A 20,844-nucleotide genomic window follows, 5' to 3' on the forward strand; every position below is an offset into this window, starting at 1 on the left:
CTAGGCCCATCATATCTGTTCGGGAACCTCAGGACTCTCCAATTAAGGCCCCAGCTGATGGAATGGCCTGATAGTGACTAAAGAGTCATCGTTAAAGTATGGCAGTCTCTTGCCCTTATTCAATTTTTGCAGTCCTTGCTTTGATCAGGTTAGCTTTGGAGTGAGTGAGAGAACTGTAATAGGAAGTAGGTGAGGAGGGCGTCTAAGTCTAAGTAGACACTATTTCATTATGAACTTGATACTGACTCACTACGGACTATTGTGTATTTTTGCTTTCAGATATATATTTTACCCTAATTTGTGGATACATGTGAACATATGCTCTATCTTACGGGACCTGGTCTATATCTAGGTTTTGGGACTTTGTTAGGAAGTGAACCTCCTGGAATGGAATTACCATAAAAGGAAAAGGTCTCACTACTCTCTTCCCAGATCCAGCTTTCTGGTCCTTTTCCAAGCCATGACATCATCTCCCCAGACAATAACTTGGATCCACCAACATATCAGATTTCAGCTTCAGGGGAAAAAAGAAAAAGAAGAAAAAAAAAAAAAACCTAAAGAAAAAAAAAAAACTACTGTAGCCACAGGCCCTTTGGAATACAACTGAAATATGCCTACTAGCTATCTACAAAATGGAGGACCCCCCAACTCTTCATCTGCACTATTCCAGCCCTTAGGTCCATGATTGGTCAACAATTTGTTTGTCTTTGTATGTTAACTCTTTTGCCAACCACCAGGTTCCAGATGCTAGCATGATGCCAACCAGACTTCCCTGGACAGACAACCCCACCAATGTGCTTTGGAGCTCTGCTTCCCCAGAGCCCTTCCCTACTAGGGAAAGAAAGAAACAGGCTGGCAGTATGGATTGACCAGACCTGTCAAAGCCCATGTACAATGGGGAAGCACTTACAGAAGTCAGACCTTCCACCTTCTGCATCCCACAAAGACCCTGGGTCCATACTCCCAGAGGGTTAAAGAATAGGAAAGCTATCAGGGGAGGGGATGGGATATAGAGTTCTGAAGGTGGTGGGAATTGTGTGAAGCTGTACCCCTCTTATCCTATGGTTTTGTCAATGTTTCCTTTTTGTAAATAAAAATTTTTTTTAAAAAAGCATATTTTTATTTCTTAAAGCTTCTGGTAAATGAGGTTTACAACATGGAGAATCTCCTTTGGCACAGAGAACATAGAAGAAGCAATCATCTATTAAAAGAATTCCATCCGAACACGCTGTCAAATGGCTCTGCTTCAAGTTAAAGTGAAACTTAGGGCAAAGTTTTTTAAGCCAAGCCCAGCCTTCCCACAATGGTTCCAGGAAGTAAAAAGCTGCTGTCTTTAGACATAAACACAGCTGATGATAAGTCCATAGCTCCACAGGCTCTCCACACAGCCTCTTCCTCTTCCATCCCGCTGAGTTGGGACCCAGCAAACTGTAAGTGACCTCTCTATCCTTATTTCTCCTGACCACTCCCAAACTTAACCCTCTTCCTTCACACAGTCCAAAATAGGTTACAAAAAAAATAATAATAATAATCAAAAAATAAAAGAAGGAATGAAAGAAGAAAGGAAGGGAGGGAGGAAGGAAGGAAAGTGAGGGGGAACCAGAGAGAGGGAAGAGTAGTGAGGAAGAGAAGAAGAAAAAGAGGGAGAGTAAAAGGGGGAGGGAGAGAGGAAGGGAGAAAGAAGTGCTATCAGTCACTTCCTTTTCTGAGGCAGAGAACTCTTTACCTCTCTATTTCTAAAGCTCATCACACCTCCCCTCTCAAAGCAGTGAATTAAGCTTAAGTCCTTAGCAACAAGTCCCTGAACTCTCAAAAGTAAACACAAATCTAGAGGATTCTTCTGCCTATTTTGAATCCTGGCATGTGAGCTGAAGTCTGGCAACTCTGCAAAAGAATGAGTCAAGACTAACTCTCCAAGTTCCCTCTCTTTTCAGAGTTTCCACATAGAAACTCTGTCTTAAGTAGGAAAAAGAAAAAGAATGGAGGTCACTTGCAGTTGCAGGCAGACAGCAGAGCCTAAAATCCCAGTCACTAGAAGATGAAAAGGGTGGAGGTAGAATTAATGTCAGATGTGTCTTTGTGTTTATCTTTTGCTACAAAGAATTTTAATTAGATAAGCACTGTCACCTCCCTGCCCCCCCCAAAGGAAATAGCTTTTAAATACACTCAATCTATCCTGTTCTACTTTTTCCTCTTAAAAAAAGATTTACTGAGCACATCTAGTAAAGGACATACATCACAGTGTGCAAGGACCCTGGTTCAAGCTCCCAGTCCCCACTTGCAGGGGGGAAGAAGCTTCATGAGTGATGAAGCATCGTTGCAGATCTCTCTCCCTCTCTATCTTACCCTCCCCTCTCAGTTTCTCTCTGCCTAAAAATATATAAATGAAATGTTTTTAAAAGAATTATATTTTTCTAAAGATTTACTTTATTTGATATGAGATATGAAGAAAATCAGGGCACCATTCTGGTGTATGCAATGTCAGGGTTTGAATAAAGCATCTTAGGTGTGCAAATCCTAGTTTTCTACCAGCAAGAACTATATCTTGGTCATTATTTTTCAAACACTTATCAGAACTTTCATGAAATATTTCAGTAGTTATTTCATCCATTCATTCAAGTTACTGAATACCTATGATGATCCAGACACTGTGAATAAAAGGACATAAAGGCCCACCTTCAAGAAGCTAACATTCAGCTAAGAGGAGACAGATAATACACCTGAAATGAGACATATGGTACACCAGATGGTGGTAAGTGCTATGGAGGAAAACACAGTAGGGAGAGGGAGGGAGGGAGGGGGAGAGAGAGAGAGAGAGAGAGAGAGGTAATAGCTATGTAGAGACTGGTAAAAGAGATGATGGATGGGTGGCATTTTAAAATATTTTGCTGAGACCTCATTATGAATTGATAACAACAACAAAGTCTAATGGAAATGAAGAAATGAGCCTTTAGGTGAATCTCAGACAAGAGAGGAGCAGGCAGAGGTAAGGACAAATGTAAAGGCTGCTGTAATTGAAGTTAAAGAGAAATCTTACTGTAGTGTGAAGAGAGCAGGTAAAATAAGGGTAAGAAGGTTTGTGTGATCTATCAGGTCTTACTGCTATTATACACACTTTGGCTTTTGCTTAGAGTAAGAGATTAAGTCATAGGAGAGTTTTGAGTTCAAGAGTGAGTCAATATAATAACATGCAAAAATTATCTCCCTGATTACTGTGCTGAAAACAGACTGGAAAGTTGGTGAGAAGCCAAGAATAAAATTAAAAACTAATTTGAGGGTGCACGGTTCATCTGACAGAATACATACATTACCAGGCATGAGGACCCTGCCACCATATGGAAATATCAGCACAGGAAAAACTTTACGGGGGTGGGGGGGAGTGCTGTGGTGTCTCTTCCTCTCTGTTTCTTATACTCTCTCTGAAGATCAAAGAGTCTACTGGAAGCAATGGAACCATATAGGTGCAAATTCATAACAAAAATCCTTATGGGGAAAAAATTAATTTGAAAATAAGGTACTTTTCAATTTTAAAGTGGAGTTCATATTTCAGGAGTTAAAGTCTAGGACTTTTGCAACCAGATATCTTTAAATATTTTTTTAAAATGTCAATATTAGACTGGTGATATTGTGGTTATATTACATCGTATCTCAGACTTCGGTACAGAACAATATCCTCTAACTAGGCATAAAATTTCTTTTTTTCTTTTTTTAAAAGATTTTATTTATTTATTTGTGAGAAAGATAGAAGAGAGAAAGAACCAGACATCACTCTGGCACACGTGCTGCCAGGGATTGAACTCAGGACCTCATGCTTGAGAGTCCAAAGCTTTACCACTGCGCCACCTCCCAGACCACCGCATACAAATTCTAAAATGGAGTATCCGAATATTCAGTTAGATGAGATAAACTCATGATAGTTTACCAAGTGAGCTTGAGTTTCTCTCATCTTTCTTTGCTGAAGAAGTTGTATTAAGTGAATATGCTATGAATTAAAAAATTAAATAGCATTTCCATGTAAAATGTTATTGTGCAGCCTAGATCAATAGCATTAGAGTAGTTTTCTCCAATTTTGGACATGTTTATCTGCAAAATCTTGTTGTTGGTTATAAGTAAAGCATTCCTACATCTGGAAGTTCTATATATACTCAATAACTTTACTCACTAACTGCCAGGCTAGCGAGGGTGTTTCTTCCCGGGCACGTGCTCTCTGGGTTGGAGAGAACTCAGAACTTGACTGGAGCCAACCTGGGCTGCTGCTTACTCAGTGACCAGGAGAGAGACCAGGAATTTGTGGGGGAGCGGAAACGCAATGTATCTTTATTGATCACAGACAACGCTTTTATATATTTAGAACCAGAAGTGGCAAGTCAGAAAAGGAAATGGCTAGGAAAGGGGGTGGAGAAAAGGAAAGAGCAGGAAGGTAGAAAGCTTCCATAGTAACAATTGCTAGGGTTTTAACTGGAAGAATTAATGTACCCTGCAGGCAGGGTGGGTCTCGAGGTAGAAAGAAAATAGATCAAAGGGTGGGAAATCTTTCAGGCAAAACAATGATTATGTAACTAGGCCATAGTGTCAGCAATGGAGGATGGAGGAGGGGGCCTGCCCAACAACTAACTTATTATCAGCTGTGCTTTCCTGTTGTGATTACCTTTCACATATACATTTTCTTTACTGCAAATCACAGGGGTTTTTTTTAATATTTATTTACTTATTGGATAGACATGGCCAAAAATTGAGAGAGAAGGGAATGAGAGAGAGAGAGAGAGAGAGAGAGACCTGCAGCCCTGCTTCACCACTCGTGAAGCTTTCCCCCTGCTGGTGGGGACCGGGGACTTGAACCTGGGTCCTTGAGCACTGTAACAAGTATGTATGCTAAACCAGGTGTGCCACCACCCAGCCCCTCAATCAGAAAAGGATTTCTTTTACAAGATGACTGAATACAGTTCTACAGAGACAATTTGTTTTTAGCCATGACATATATGTAGTGACACTACTGAGCAGCCTCTCCAGCCCATTTATTATTATTATTATTATTATTATTATTATTATTATTATTTCTTCTTTGAAATGGAGAATGAGGAACCAAATAGAAAGGGGGTAGAAATACCACAGCAGAATTCAATGCCATCATTGGTACTCTCATGTCTTGTCTGTCAGAGCCCAACTCAGGGCATCAATATTCCATTCTATTCTATTGGACAGAATATCTATCTCCTGACCCATGTCTACAAATTTTCAGGAGAGATGATGGTGGTAGGGACCACAGCGAGTAGTGGATGAGAAGCATGTAGATTCCACATATATTTTGACAAAGGCACTTAAGTAGGATTATAGCTAAGAGGGAATTTGTGATATAAGAGGTTGTTTATTCTGCTAAATGTCAATAGTTTGGTTCACATTCATGAAATAATTACATAAAAATTTTAAAATGCCAAAAACTAAAGTGACTTTAAGAATGAATGCTAGAGCAGTTCCATGGTTTATCTCCTTCTTCCTGTGCTTTTCTTTCCACTTTCTCTCTTTGTCCAAAATTAAATGGAGAAAAAAAAAATGTCTACCAGGAATAGTAGAACCATACAGGCACAAGTCTCCATGAGCAAGAAAAACAAAATAAACAACCAAAAATGGGGGGGGGGGGGAGAAGGGGAGCAGGAACATGGCAACCTTCATCTATAAGGTCCTGGAGCTCTTTTCCCCAGATACATATAGTATATTATGTGCATGTGTGTACATACACACATAAAACCTGCATAGATACAGAAAGCCAGAGTCTATTCAAATTCTTAAAAAGTAAATTGAAGGAGGAGAATTAAGAGAATTCTTTTATCCTTTTTTAGTTCCTATAAAACTATGTTGCTATAAAGAACCTCTGGAATTATTTTATTATCTGGACTCTCTCGTACAGCAGTCATAAGATGGGACTACTAAGCACTTTAAATGTGTGCAATGTGACTGGATAATTTAAATTTTAGCTTTATTCTATTTAATTTTATTGAATATGCCCATGTAAAGTAATGCCTACCTTTTTGGGCCATACAGCTCTAAAGAGAAAAAAAAGAGATTGTAACACAGCAAAACACTCATAAATCCTATATTATATTTTTTCTCTTGAATTGAAGCTAAAAGGAATCATACATTTTAGAAACCTTAATATATGCATTCCTATTCTTATTATGCCCTACCACTGAGATTTTGTTACACTCTCTGCATATATAATATTTTTAAACAAAGCATTATATGCCTTGGACATAGCACTTAAACATTTTTAAGTTTTTGCATACAACTCTAATATTTTCTAATATTTAATAAATATTTTTCTAATATTTAATAAATCTCATTCAAAATGAGATTTCCCTCCCTAGTGCATATTCAATGCTAACACTTTAAGTGTCACTTGGAAATAAGGAAAGATAAAATATTCTCATTATAATTGAACTACCCTCCTGCTCTAAGTTCAAAGCACTTTCTAGTACTTGTTATTTCACTTTCTTCTAAGAATACAGTGAACAAAAGGACTGGGATTACTTTCACCATTTTCAATTGAGACAATCAAGGCAGAGAGAGATGACTGGTAGTTCATTTTATAGTGCAAAGCAATTGTTTTTGTTGAGGAAGAAAAGAACAAGAGTTAAGATGATACACAGAAAGAAATCTATTTTTTAAAAAGCATAGTTGACTCATAGTTGATCCTTAAACAATGCAGGGATTAGGAGTGATAATTTCCCCACAGACATAATATATACAGTCTAAAATACATACATAATTATAATTTTTGACTCCTTCAAAATGTGATTAATAGTCTATTATTGACCACAAGCCTTAATGACAACATAAACACTCAATTAAGACATTGTTGTGTATGTTATATTATTATATATTATATTTTTACAATAAAGTAAGCTAAAGAAAATTAAGGGGGACTATCACTTTAAAAAGTTTTCATCCTTATTATCTTTGCCTCGAATAAGCTGAGAAAAGAAAGGCTTTAAAAAACTGGGGGCCAGGTTCGAGGCCCTGCTCCCCACCTGCGGGGGGGTTACTTCACAAGCAGTGAAGCAGGTCTGCAGGTGTCTATCATTCTCTCCCCCTTTCTGTCCTCCCCCCCACTCTCTAGATTACTCTCTGTCCTATCCAACAACAACAGCAATAATGACAATAACAACAACAAGGACAACAAAATGGAAAAAATGGCCTCTAGGAGTAGTGGATTCGTAGTGCAGGCACCAAGCCCCAGAAATAACCCTGGAGGCAATAATAATAATAATAATAATAACAATAATAATAATAATAGAATGTAAATGTACCCATGTGGTTCACACCTATGTAGTTGAAGGGCCAACTGTCTATGCAAATCCTAGTTGCCAAAATTGAAATGAGCTGACAGCTGGGTGTGAATGAATAATGTCTTCTAAAGACATGCAGGAGGAAAAGGTATCTAAGAAGTTGCATATTAGGCTAAAGCAGAGAACCTTAAGCAATCAGCATATACACAGGGAGAACCAGGGAGAGGGCGCATTACTTAGCAGGGATTACCTCTATTCCTTAAAGAAAATAGGTAGAGCCCACAGATTGTGCTAAGTTAGCATGATTTACTAAGAGATGTTATGGTAAAGATGGAACACTGAATACAGAAAGAAATAGATAAGAACAGAAATAGATCAGAACAGAAATAGAAGTTGCACAGTTACAAGTCAAACAACTCCTAAAACAAAACCATAAACTGATGGTGCAATGCTTCCAAGACAGACACATCTGAGATAGCTGCCCTGCTTGTCAACTCTATTTGGGGGAAACATTAGCTCTCTCCATACTTCATATCCTTAACTCTAAGTGGTCACAATATAGCATTTACCTCTTAATGTCATGAAAATTATGTAGTACAAAATATATGTGTCAGCATAAAGCCTAATTGAAAATAATATAGTACATACTAGATTGAACTCTAAAAAGCCAAGCTAAATATATATATATATAATTTATTTATTTTCCCTTTTGTTGTCCTTGTCTTTTTTGTTGTTGTAGTTATTATTGTTGTTGTTGTTGATGTCGTTGTTGTTAGACAGGACAGAGAGAAATGGAGAGAGGACGGGAAGCTGGGGAGACAGGGAGAAAGACACCTACAGATCTGCTTCATAGTCTGTGAAGCGACTCCCCTGCAGGTGGGGAGCTGGTGGCTCAAACTGGGATCCTTATGTCAGTCCTTGCGCTTTGTGCCAACTGCGCTTAACCCTCTACGCTACCGCCTGACTCTCTAAATATTCTTTAATTTAACTTAATGAGCGAGACAGATACCGAGAGAAACAGAGAGACAGAGATAGAAAGAGAGAGGGGCAGAGAGAAAGAAACAGTACCAGATTCAAACTTGGGTCCTCAAGCATCAAGTTCAGTGCTCTACCACTACGTCACAATCCCAGTTAATGGAGAATTTTTAAATTTCTTTAAAATATCAGTTAATCAAGTAAAAGTGGAAGTAAAAATCCCAGCAATCATAATTTAGTTAACACTATATGTGTTAGGCATCCATTTTCCATTCAACCTACTATATTTCCTTGAACAAGGTTTATATCAGGTGTCAATATATCAAATATTTTTTGCAAAACTTGCCAATTTCTAACTATATGCAGAAGCCTAACTCACACTCAACAACTAAACACACATCCATCCCCAATAAAAGGTGGCCATCTGATATCTTATCAGTCTTGCCAGTCAAAAACAACCACTGTTCTTGAGGTTCTTCTCTACTTCATAGAAAAGTTTAAGTCCATATTCATATAGACTTTGTCAGATCTTAAAGTTGGGATGCCCATTAGCAGGTGTATTTGGGACATGGGACACCGTAGCTGGTCAGTTGACCATACTGTATATTTATAATAAGAAAACTCATGTTTTTTTTAGTCAAAAACACTGATCGTGCAATCTACAGCACTCAGATAAATATCAAAAAGCGCCCTTTAGAATTCCTTTTTGCAACATTTCAGTTCACAACTGTTCTTCCTTTTCTAAACTGCTTGTCAGGATGGAAAGAAAGAGACATTTCTGAATTCTAATGTAAGTCAGCAATGACAAGGCATTTATTTTACTGCATTTAGCCCTGAGAGGAAGGTACCATAATCCTCAGTTATAGATGAAGAAACCAAGAATGAGAGTGGTTTTATTTAAATCAGCAGTGACAATTCTGACAAGAGTTAGAATTTGGGCATAGGTACATGCATCAGTCTCTAAACCCATGTCTCCTCAGCATTCCATGAGGTAAGCCTCTCAATGCCAACTCTACTCACCATCACCGCCAAATAATACCCATTATTTTATTTACACCTTGAATTCTTCTCAGGTCAAGCAATAATTTGCATTCACTTTGAAGGGAGAGATAGAGACTTGTGCAATGATCAGTCCATCAACATGCAAGCCCTCGTTAGATATCATATACCACCATGTTACCTTTTTTTTTTAATATTTATTTATTTATTCCCTTTTGTTGCCCTTGTTTTATTGTTGTAGTTGTTGTTGATCTCGTTGTTGTTGGATAGGACAGAGAGAAATGGAGAGAGGAGGGGAAGACAAAGAAGGGGAGAGAAAGATAGACACCTGCAGTCCTATTTCACCGCTTGTGAAGCGATTCCCCTGCAGGTGGGGAGCCGGGGGCTCGAACCAGAATCCTTACACTGGTCCTTGTGCTTAGCGCCACCTGCGCTTAACCCGCTGTGCTACCGCCCGACTCCCCATGTTACCTTTTATAACAATTTAGTCACCATACACCTGCTTTTTGGTAAAAGAATAACTTTTGTTTTGTTTTGTTTTTTCCTCCAGGGTTATTGCTGGGCTCGGTGCCTGCACCATGAATCCACCGCTCCTGGAGGCCATTTTTCCCCCTTTTGTTGCCCTTGTTGTTGTATTATTAATAATAACCCTCACTGTGGTTATTATTATTGCCATTGTTGATGTTGTTCGTTGTTGGATAGGACAGAGAGAAATGGAGAGAGGAGGGGAAGACAGAGAGGGGGAGAGAAAGATAGACACCCGCAGACCTGCTTCACTGCCCGTGAAGCGACTCTCCTGCTGCAGGTGGGGAGCAGGAGGCTCAAACCGGGATCCCTATGTGGGTCCCAGCGCTTTGCGCAAGAATAACGTTTTTTTTAAGGGAGGCTAGGATCGCTGGGTCTAGAAATAACTTTTTTAAAAATCTCAATTTCTATTAGTACTTAACTGTGAACCTTTGTCCAGACTGTGCTCTCTGAGGGCAGGTCCATCTTCATCTGGATAGCCCACCTTCCCAAAAGTGTCTGCTGAGTAACAAGCTCCTTCATGAAGACCTTCCAGGGGTTGGATAGTGGTGCACATGCTAAAGCGCACAGGTTACAGTGCACAAGGACCCAGGTTCGAGCCCCCAGCCCCACCTGCATGGGTAAAGCTTCAGGAGTGGTGAAACAGGGCTGCAGGTGTCTCTCTTGTCTCTCTCCCTTCCCTCTCAATTTCTGGCTGTCTCTATTCAATAAATAAATATAATAATAATAATTAAAAAAAAGAAACACTGCAAGATTTTCCCCAGGATATCTAGCCTTTTTTTAAACATTTTCATTTATTTATATACATATTAAAGACAGAGAGAAAGTGAGAAGGGGAAAAGACACCTGCAGCACTGCCTAACTGCTCGTGAAATTCTCCCCCTGCATGTGGGGACCAGAGGTATGAACACAAGTCCTAGTGCACTGTAACCTGTACGCTCTGCTAGGCAGTGCTCCAAGTGTGCCACTGTCTAGTCCCTGGTCTCTTTATAGGAAAACTAGTCATCAGCCACAGACAAAATGGCTTCAGGTGATACTATGTATTAGACAAAATACTGACATGGCAGTCAGAAGGGTGTAAGTCCTATTTTCAATTCTGCTTTAAAATAGCAAATTAATGTTGGATGTAGCCTTTAGCCTTTGTTAATCTGTTTTCTAGTCTCTGCATAGATTAAGCAAGATTATTCTAAAGGACCCTATCGCTCTAGCATTCTATGTTTTTGGGTAAAGAAAGAACTTCATTTAAACATCTTGTTAAATAAGACAAAGTTACCATGACTTAGTGAAACCACTTAAAAGACTAAAATATGATATCTACATGTTTTCCTGGGGTAGCTTTTCTCCTGATGCTTTCAGAAACGAGGTCACAGATGGTGGAAGAAGACCTCTTTCCTGCCAGTGCTGTAATTCCCTGACCAAGTGAGAACTTTTGAAAACAATGTTATAATACTACTAATTAAGTTGTTTATAATGTTATGATTTTTGTTAAGTTAATAGCAAAAAAAAAGCATACAATTTTAATTTTGCCTGAGGAAAAAAATAATAAATAAGGCAAGCCCTCCAGGCAGTGCTACTGTCAAAATGAATCTGTTCAGCTTTGTCACAGGGACTTCATGGGGGTAAGAATCTCAAACACAGACAAGCTTGAGTGTTATGCCTTTGTCATGAAATAACTTTAGTGTTGGAGAGACTGGGAGGAGGGCAGTACAGAATCTTTTTTTTTTCCCCCTCCCCAGTACAGAATCTTATACAGAATCTGTGACATATGGAAGTCACGAGGACCCCTGTGGGTTAAAGTAGCCATCCAAGAGAACAAGTCAATATAGCAGTATGAACAGGAGGCTTCATCACCCAGCTGGAAACTGTCTTTCCACTTACTGTCTCATCTCAACAGAAAGAAAAATGCAATTTTCTTGTTTCCTCCACCCTCTCTCTAAAGGTATCATCTCTAACAACCACTTTCTGGTAATATGAATAAAAAAGAGACTTTCAATGCTCAAGACATAACAAGATTTAAAAAGGGAAGAGTTCATGAATGGTCATTTAAGAAACTTTTAAAATCAAGTACTATTCATCTATGCACAAATAAAAATTCAGCTTTTAGTTATATATATATTGAATCCTTTAACATAAAAAAAACTTCAAACTCTCAAATTTTCTAATTCATTACCAGAAGTATTCTTTAGCTAATCTGATTCAGTGATAACAGTCAAGGAATGGACATGATAAAGGTAAACTAAAAGCAGTCTATTTTAATTTGAGTTATTATTATTTTTTTATTTAAAGAGTCAGTCAATCCAAAGCAGGCAAAGGTCTGACACAAGATATTTCTAAATTTCAGTGACAACGAGCATTTTCTTCATGACGGTCACTTGTTTCTGCGTCTTGTACACCTTTCTTGACAAGTCCCTTCCCCCCCTCACCCTCACCCACCCCAGGAATGCATATTCTTAAGGCAAACAGAAGTGTATCTATAATCACAAAGATGTGAGTCGCCTGGGTGAATGCATGGCCCCTGCTGAGGTTTTAATTTTCACTTTTTGGGATGAGATGGTAAATTTAGACAAAACCATCAAGAGCGATAAGGGGGTATTGAAGAGGTAATCTTTTCCTTTTGGTGACAAGACACCTGGGGAACTGTAATCAGACACACTTACACATAAACAATCTAACTACTATCATTAATCAGAATAGATTTTATGGTTAAAGTAATTAATTTTTGGTGCATTTCCTCCAAATTATTTTCTTCTACTAAAGCAAAAGGCAATAAATCTATACACTGTAAGACATCTCCAAATAGGTAGTGCTTATTTACTAGAATTATTTGTCATGTCACAAACTACCCTACTTCACTATCTCCCTCCTTGAATCTCACACAACTGTTTCTGTATAGAGATTTCCAAGGTTCCCTTCAATAAAAGGAAATACGATAAACTTTCCTTTAACACTTCATTACTATTCCATTAAAGTTGTTTATATTAAAGCGCCAATCTTTGCAACAACTCATTAACCATTTCCATATGCCACAAACCCAAAATAAGCTTTTATGTTTGCCCTCCTCCCAGACTGACTTGATGATAGAAGTCCAAGGCTTCATTACTTGCATAAACCCAAGGCCTTGGCATAACAGATTATCACTGGGCGGTAGCGTAAACAAACTGCTGGGTCAGAAAAACATCTCTCTTAGTGCCCTGCTTTCATATAGGCAATTCAGGTTTGAGTCTAGCACCGACCATCACCACTTTGGATGAAGTTTTGGTGCCATGGCACTGATCTCTTTATCTATCTAAAAGGAGAAAGAAATAAAGGAAAGAAAAAGTCTACCCAGAGCAGTAAAGCCCTGGCAATGTCAATAAAATACACTGCAAAGGTAGGCTATTTTTAATATCCACCAGTAGTATAATTTAAAAGATGTAACCTTAGCAGAGCGACAGTCAAATGTCTGACTTTGCCCCTAGTTAGTTGAATGCTGCTGAATAGATCATTTCTCTTGCCTACGTCTCAGTTGCTCCTTGCCTCCTAGTCTCAAAAAGAAGACACCCATTATTTATAGTAGCTGTCAATAGAAGCATTATTTGTAGTAAAGCTGCATATTTTCTGACTATAAAATTAATATTTATTTATCATAGATAAGTATTTTACTCCTTAACAAGGGAAATTAAGTTAATATGTCTCCTTGATATATAGATACTAGTAACTGCTTCTTTCTCTCAAAAAAAGACTTACTGAGATTTTTTCCAAATCTACCAAGTCTAGACATGCATTCAGATGAAAGGTGAAACTTTCAATCACACAGGTTTGAGTCATTCTGTAGAGTCAGTCCAAGTGGAAGCAAGCAGGGAAAGGGATGTGAAAGGTGTGCAAAGGATGTTATAGGGGGAAAAAAATGTCAGCATAAGGCTTATATAACACATGGGGGGGGGGAGACAGAGGAGTTACAAGAAAATAGTCTTCAGATATTGACAGTGTTGCACATATCTCAGGGAGTAAACCTTTTTTTTTTCTATCTCTGAGTCAACTAGAACCAAAGTGTGAGAATTAAAGGCAGATATATCTTAGCTCAGTATAAAGAGAACTTTTAAAATCAAGTAAAGTTGAGTAAAGATCTGTCTTTTATGAGTGCTCTTTCAACATCACCAGTCTTGTCAAGATTAATGGATATGATTAAACTAGCTTCCTTCTAAAGTTTCATCCAGTGCTCTATAATTCTATAGTCTCTTATTTATCTATGTGATGGACATCATATAGAACAAAACTGACAATACATGACCTTTGTAGTGATAACCACTGTAGTGCATGTTACATCAGAGAGAGAGAGAGAGAGAGAGAGAACCACTTAAAATAAATCACAATTATTAGTAGTAAGAACTACTTTTGAACCCTAATATTGAGTCCCTCACAGTTTGAAAGGATATGGATAGTTGAGAGATAAACTTTTGATTTTGGCTGTGGTGCCCAAAATTGAAAGGATGCACAATACAGAATGGAATTTTAAAAAATTAAAACTTGTACTAACCCATTATTCTTTTCTTTCTCATCAGCTATATGACCTGGTATCTCAGTGCCTCTCTCTTGACATCAGTGTACAAGAGAATTTGTAGTCCTATTCAATGTGGTAGTCATTCACCACATATCCCTTAATGAACTTATTCAATGTGGTTAGGCCAACAGAGAAATTTTTCATTTTTTAAAACAGATATATATAATTGGATAGAGAAATTGAGAGGGAAAGGGGAGATAGACAACTGCAGCACTACTTCACCACTTGTGAAGGTTTCCCCCCTGCAGCTGGGGACCTGGGTTTTGAAGCCTGGTCTTTGTGCATTGTAACATGTGTGCTCAACTAGGTGTGCTACCACCCAGCCCCTAGAAAGATTCTTTATGAAAAGAATGCCCTATGGAAAATACCTCAAGTCAGTAATATCATCAGTCATCTGCCACTAATATGAAGAAGCAATAAATTATTAGTGAAATATTTACAAATAATAATAAACAATTAGTGAGCATTATTTAAATATACACCATAAATTAGTCACCTACTTAAAAACTGGGTCTAGCACATAATGCAACACCACTACTGACTAGCCTTATATGGGAAACCGTTTTATCCAAAAAAAAACAAAACTTATGTTTGCTTGTTCTTAATTCTAAGCTACAGGCTGCTGAGATAGCACATCTCTTGTAATGATCATGAGTCCTACAGCCAGAGAATAGGGCAGGCCAAAACATCATTGCCACTGCCTATACCAGCATCAGCTTGCCCTACCTTGCTTAATTAGCTCTGATGACTGGGCAGACACTGACCTTGCTGCCTTTCTCTTTTCATATGTAGACTCAAGTAACCTCAACATCACTGTTCATGTTTCAGAGTGTCTAGTATAAAAGAGATTGATAGGGGACCAGGCAATGGTGCAGTGAGTTAAGCGCACATGGCGCAAAGCACAAGGATCCACCCTAAGGATCCCAGTTAGAGCTCCCAGTTCCCCACCTGCAGGGGGTCGCTTCACAGGCAATGAAGTAGGTCTGCTTCAGGTGTCTGTCTTTCTCTCCCCCTCTCTGTCTCCCCCTCATCTCTTGATTTCTCTCTGTCCTATCTGGCAACAACAGCAGCAATAACAATAAGAACAAAAAGACAACAAAATGGGAAAAATAGCCTCCAGGAGCAGTGGATTCCTAGTGCAGGCACCAAGTCCCAGCGATAACCCTGGAGGCAAAAGAGAGAGAGAGAGAGAGAGAGAGAGAGAAAACCAACTTCAGCAATGATTCCATTCATTGCAGTTTAGAGAAAAATAATCAACTACTTCCAGTCTGAATTATGCCTTAAATAGTTCACATTAAAAAAAAAAAAAAACAGACTTCCAGGAGGCATGGCCATGGAATAACTGGGACCAAATCACCTCTCCTCCCCAAACAACAAGTAAATACAAGAGACCCAAATGAAATCATAATCTACAGCTGAAAGTTCTGTAGCCTCAGGTGAGTGCGAGTGTGGTTGGAGCTAAAAGGGGTGTGGGTGTGGGTTGAAGAACAGCAAAGTCAAATCAGAGCTCTGGGCTGCACAAGGCACTGAGTTACGGCATTAAAACCTCTCAGTCTCTGACTCGGGGGTTTTAGCCTTCTGAATTTAAGGCAAGGACACAACATAAAACAGGGCATTTGTAACCACAAGACAACTCAAAGCAGCCCCCCCCCCCACCTCATCCTACCCATTGCAGATCATACAAACAAGAGAAACCTAGAGATCACAACAGCACCACCTGCTGTGCATCAATAACCAGCACAAAAAAATGCGCAAGCAGAGAAACAGAACTAAATAGCCAACTATGCTATATCAGTCAGACAAATGAAACAGAGGAAATCCACGGAATTACAGATAGAGACTCTTAGAGACAGACTACACAGAGTTCATTATAAGGACTCTCCAAGGATTTAAGCAAGAATTAAAGGAGCATATAACTATGGAATTTAAACACACAAGCGAAAAACTTACAACAGAGTTAACTAAGAATCTTCAAATCTTGAAAGAACTTCAGTCAGAAATCCAGGGAATAACAGACACTCTAACTGCAGTCCATGCCCAGGTAGAAGGCTTAGGAAATAGATCCACACACTAGAAGAAATACTCTCCAATCTAGAAAATACAACCAGCCCACTCTTTCAATTCAAAGATGAGGTAGGGGAATGATTCAGAAAGACTGAAGTAATGCTCTGTGAAATTGCAGACACCATCAAAAGATTGAATATAAAAGTTAATAAGTATATCTGAAGAGGAGGACAAGGCCAAAGAGAGCCCATTTTCAGAGCAATTTTAGCTAAGAACTTCCCCACTAAGGAAACTATGAGAACATTATCATTCAAGAGGCAGAACGATCACCCAGATTTATAAATACAAAAAGACCAACGCCAAGGCACATTATTGTAAACTATCAAAAGTCAACAACAAGGAAAAATTTTTGCTGGTTGCTAGGGAAAGGAAAGAAATTACATACAAAAGCAGAGCTATAAGACTTTCATCAGATTTCTCTTCACAAACTCTAGAGGAAGAAGAGAGTGGAATGACATCTTCAAAGTTATAAAGGAGAGGCAACCCCAGCCACAAATATTGTATCCAGCAAAATTACATTTCAAATATGAGGGAGAAATAATGGTTTTCTTGGATATTCAAGAACTAAAGGAATTTGCCACAATCAACCCCACCTTACAAGAACTACTGAAGAGTCCCACAAGAAAGGAGGAAGCAAAGGTAGATGTCATGCTACCATGACATCAGTCTGACTCTCCTGGACAGAAACCTCACCAATGTACCCTGGAACCCTACCTCTTCAGAGCCCTGACCCAGTAGGGAAAGATGGGGACAGGCTGGGAGTATAGATCAACCTGTCAATACCCATGTCCATTGGAGAAGCAATTACAGAAGCCAGACCTCCCACCTTCTGCACCCTATAATGACCCTGGGTCCATGCTCACAGAGAGATAAAGAATAGGAAAGCTTCCAATGGAGGGGATGGGATATGCAACTCTGGTGGTGGGAAATGTGTGGAGTTTCACCCCTCTTATTATATGGTTCTGTTGATATTTTCTATTTTTTTTAATTATCTTCATCTGCTTACTGGATAGAGACAGCCAGAAATTGAGAAGACAGGGGAGGCAGAGAGGGAGAGAGGGAGAGAGGGAGAGACACAGAGAGACACCTGCAGCACTGCTTCACCACTTATGAAAATTTCCCCATGCAGGTAGGAGCTGTGGGCTTGAAACCAGGTCCTTGTGCACTGTAACATGTGCGCTCAACCAGGTGCACCACCACCTGACCCCTTATTTTTTATTTTATAAATAAATTAAATTTTTTTAAATGTAATGATCTGAGGTTACAGGGAAAAAATACAGTATATTTTTTAACATTTAAAGCTGAAGGGTAGTTTCTGTTAAAGTTGGTCTATAGGCATGTCAGTTCTGATGCTATAACAAATGCCATTGACTAGGTAGCTTAAAAAACAAACATTTCTTTCTCAAAATTTCTGGAGGCTGGGAAATCCAAAATAAGGTGCCAGCCAATCCAATTCCACAAAAGTCCTTGTTCCAGATTTGCAGAGGGGTGCTTTCCTGCTACATCCTCATATGGCAGAAAGAATAAGGTTCTGTTCTCTTCATGGTGGCTCCAAAAAAGGGAAGTCCTTATAAGGCTTTCTAAGTTAAAATCATCTCATGTTCAATAGAGAAGGTAACCAACAGAGAAAAAAGTACAGTTCACGGCTGGATGATTGTTCAATTTGCAAACACTGTGTATGGATTTCAATTTGCAAACACTGTATATGGATTTCCTCAGCAATGGAGGGAGGCAATCCCCAGTGAAAAGGAGTGAAAGCCACATTTTCCTTGGGGGAATTACTCCAAAAATAGTGATACTACCTGCCCTAAGTAGAGCAGTTCACACCCAAAGGTGATAATGCCATTGTCTATGCTAAATACCCTGGAAACTTAGAAGATTAACACAGAGTCTTCATTTCTATCATTGAGCTTTAGCAGCTTCAATTGTGGCATATATCACCAACACATAGGCTCTTCAATATATTGTAGCCTTACCCTTCCTGGAGTTACAGAGAATAATGCCAGATGAAGCATTTTAAACTCTGGAACTTGAGATTGTTTAAGGATACTTGCCGACACTTTTCAGACATGATGCTACAATCACATGATTTGACATGGCTGGGTGATCCCAACACACGCATGCAAACACTTGAGGTTTTTGGTCCTATTTAGTCATTGTTAAAAAGTCCTTTCTTTTTTGTTTTCCTTATAAATTGCTTCCTTCACAGTTTCTGTTGTTTGCTCTTCGTTATTCCAAGAGCTATTCATAATGACAGAGTCTATTTGCCAACCCATAGCCAGAAGCAAAACAGTCATTCATTTATCCACTAAGAAAGAAGTCAATAGTCACAACTGGTGATTATTCTTCACTCATACAATGCATATAGTTACTGCTTTCCTTTATTCTCATTTTTGTATTGAAAGTATTTTAACTGTAATTATAAAGTCATTACCACCCAAGTTATAGCTGAATCATTTTGATCAAAAGTCACTAGTCATTACAACCAAAATAATAATAATAATAACTATGTTATAGTGCTCAATATCTTCATCAATGGTTCACTGAATTGAACAAAATGTCCCAAGTCATAACTCCAAATTCTATATCTCCAAGTCCCAAAGATGGTTATAAAAGCCATAGCTTGTAAAGATGCTGATTTGCAAATAGATATTGCTATTTAAGAGTTTACATATCCTCTAGTTAAGGAAGTACAGAGTTAGAAAACCCAGAATAACAACATTATTTCATTCATCACAAAATAAGGATGTTAAGCTAAGTGCTTTGTAACTAAGCTATCCATGTAATTGTAGTTTTCATGTCTCTGCTTATGTTCTTCAGCATCATTACTGGGGGGCTTCTAAAGAAAAGTCACAATCCAGATGCTCTATTTGCCTGTTCCTTAGTTCATAATGAGTATTTTTCAAACTTATGTCTACAACTACACTTAAAACTTTCCTTGATTGGTATATTGCACCAAAGTAAAAGACCGGGGGGCAGGGGGGGGGGGAGGGGGGGTCCAGGTCCTGGAACATGATGGCAGAGGACATAGTGGGGGTTGTATTGTTATGTGGAAATGTTATGCATGTACAAACTACTGTATTTTACTGTCTACTGTAAACCACAAATCCCCCAATAAAGAACTTTAAAAAAAAAAAAAACTTTCCTTGAATTTAAGAATTGAAAAATGTTTAAAGTCCCCATTAAATGTGATGTTGTTAAAGTTAAAAGCTGAGTGTAATACTGTGTTAGCCCAATATGTTGCCTTGACCTTGCATTGTCTAGGATTCTCATGAATCTTGTCAATTACTTGTTGACTTCACACAAATACTGATTTTCAAAAACCCATAATAGCAGCCAGTATTTACATAAAATTTACTTTGTGCTAGACCTGATGTTATTTACTTAATTCATAGGGTGCTCACAATGACTCCATTAAATGGATAGTATTACTTATCCTATGCTCCAGAAACTTTGTTTTTGTTGGTTATTACCTATTTTAAAGCTCCAACTCCTAAGCTTTGTCAGCAAAAGTCATATAAGAATAATTATCAGACAGGGTCAGAAAACAGTTCATTTGGATAGTGCACTGGTTAGCCACACGCACAACCCAGATCTGAACCTGGCTTCCCATTACAATGAAGGAAGCTTCTGTGCTACAGTGTCTCTGTCTTTCTACCTTTTTGTCTCTCTGTCTCTCTCTCAAAAAGTCAGCCAATATTGGTGAAGCCCCAGAGATGGCCAAAATAACATTATTAGCCAAATAACAAAATAAATTCCATATTCTTACATTAGACTATGGCAATGAGTTTAGCAAAAAAAAAAAAAAGATTAATTTGATTGGTAACACAATTACAAGTATTGTATTAATTCTTGAGCTATATACTTATATCAGATTTCTAAATTTAATCTCACCCATCAGATACATCAAGTCATTAAGGTAATCTATACTTGGGACAAAGTAACCACAGATAAGAGAGGCAATTTACAACCCACCTTTATAAATGGAATATGAATCATATCAACTTCTTTACCAAATCTGTGAACAAATAGCAAGCCAAACTGAAATTACACTATTTCTTTATTCTCTTCCCTTAAAGATGTGCTAAGAATTAGAAAAATGAGACTCAATGGACAAGAAAAATCTATAGACTAGAATAACTTGATCTTTGAAACCTTGAAAGCTCATTTATTAAAATGTAACTAATTTATACTATAGAATGCTCCAATTCTTATTACTAGTGTTATCTGACTAAAATTCAGGATAAAACTTTATGATTTTATATATTCTTCTATAAAAACAAGCATGTATTCAAGTGGTCCGGCGGTAGCGCAGTGGATTAAGTGTACATGGTGCAAAGACACGGACCAGCGTAAGGATTCCGGTTCAAGCCCCCGGTACCCCACCTGCAGGGGGTCACTTCACAAGCAGTGAAGCAGGTCTGCAGGTGTCTATTTTTCACTCTCCCTCTCTGTCTT

The 20,844-nt window shown here is 38.4% G+C and overlaps 1 protein-coding gene and 1 long non-coding RNA gene across 7 annotated transcripts in view; one reads left to right on the forward strand and one right to left on the reverse strand.

Annotated features, from left to right (window-relative positions):
- The window catches only part of CARMIL1 (capping protein regulator and myosin 1 linker 1), a 332,859-nt gene that overhangs the window by 210,965 nt on the left and 101,050 nt on the right, over window positions 1-20,844 (reverse strand). The window lies entirely within an intron of this gene.
- LOC132538050 (uncharacterized) overlaps window positions 1,301-20,844 on the forward strand; it is a 74,721-nt gene continuing 55,177 nt past the window's right edge. Inside the window, exon 1 of the long non-coding RNA XR_009549452.1 lies at window positions 1,301-1,430. This is a non-coding gene — a long non-coding RNA (uncharacterized LOC132538050). The remainder of the gene's footprint in view (window positions 1,431-20,844) is intronic.

Source organism: Erinaceus europaeus, chromosome 4 (assembly GCF_950295315.1).
Source record: "Erinaceus europaeus chromosome 4, mEriEur2.1, whole genome shotgun sequence".
In the NCBI taxonomy this organism is placed as follows: Eukaryota; Metazoa; Chordata; class Mammalia; order Eulipotyphla; family Erinaceidae; genus Erinaceus; species Erinaceus europaeus.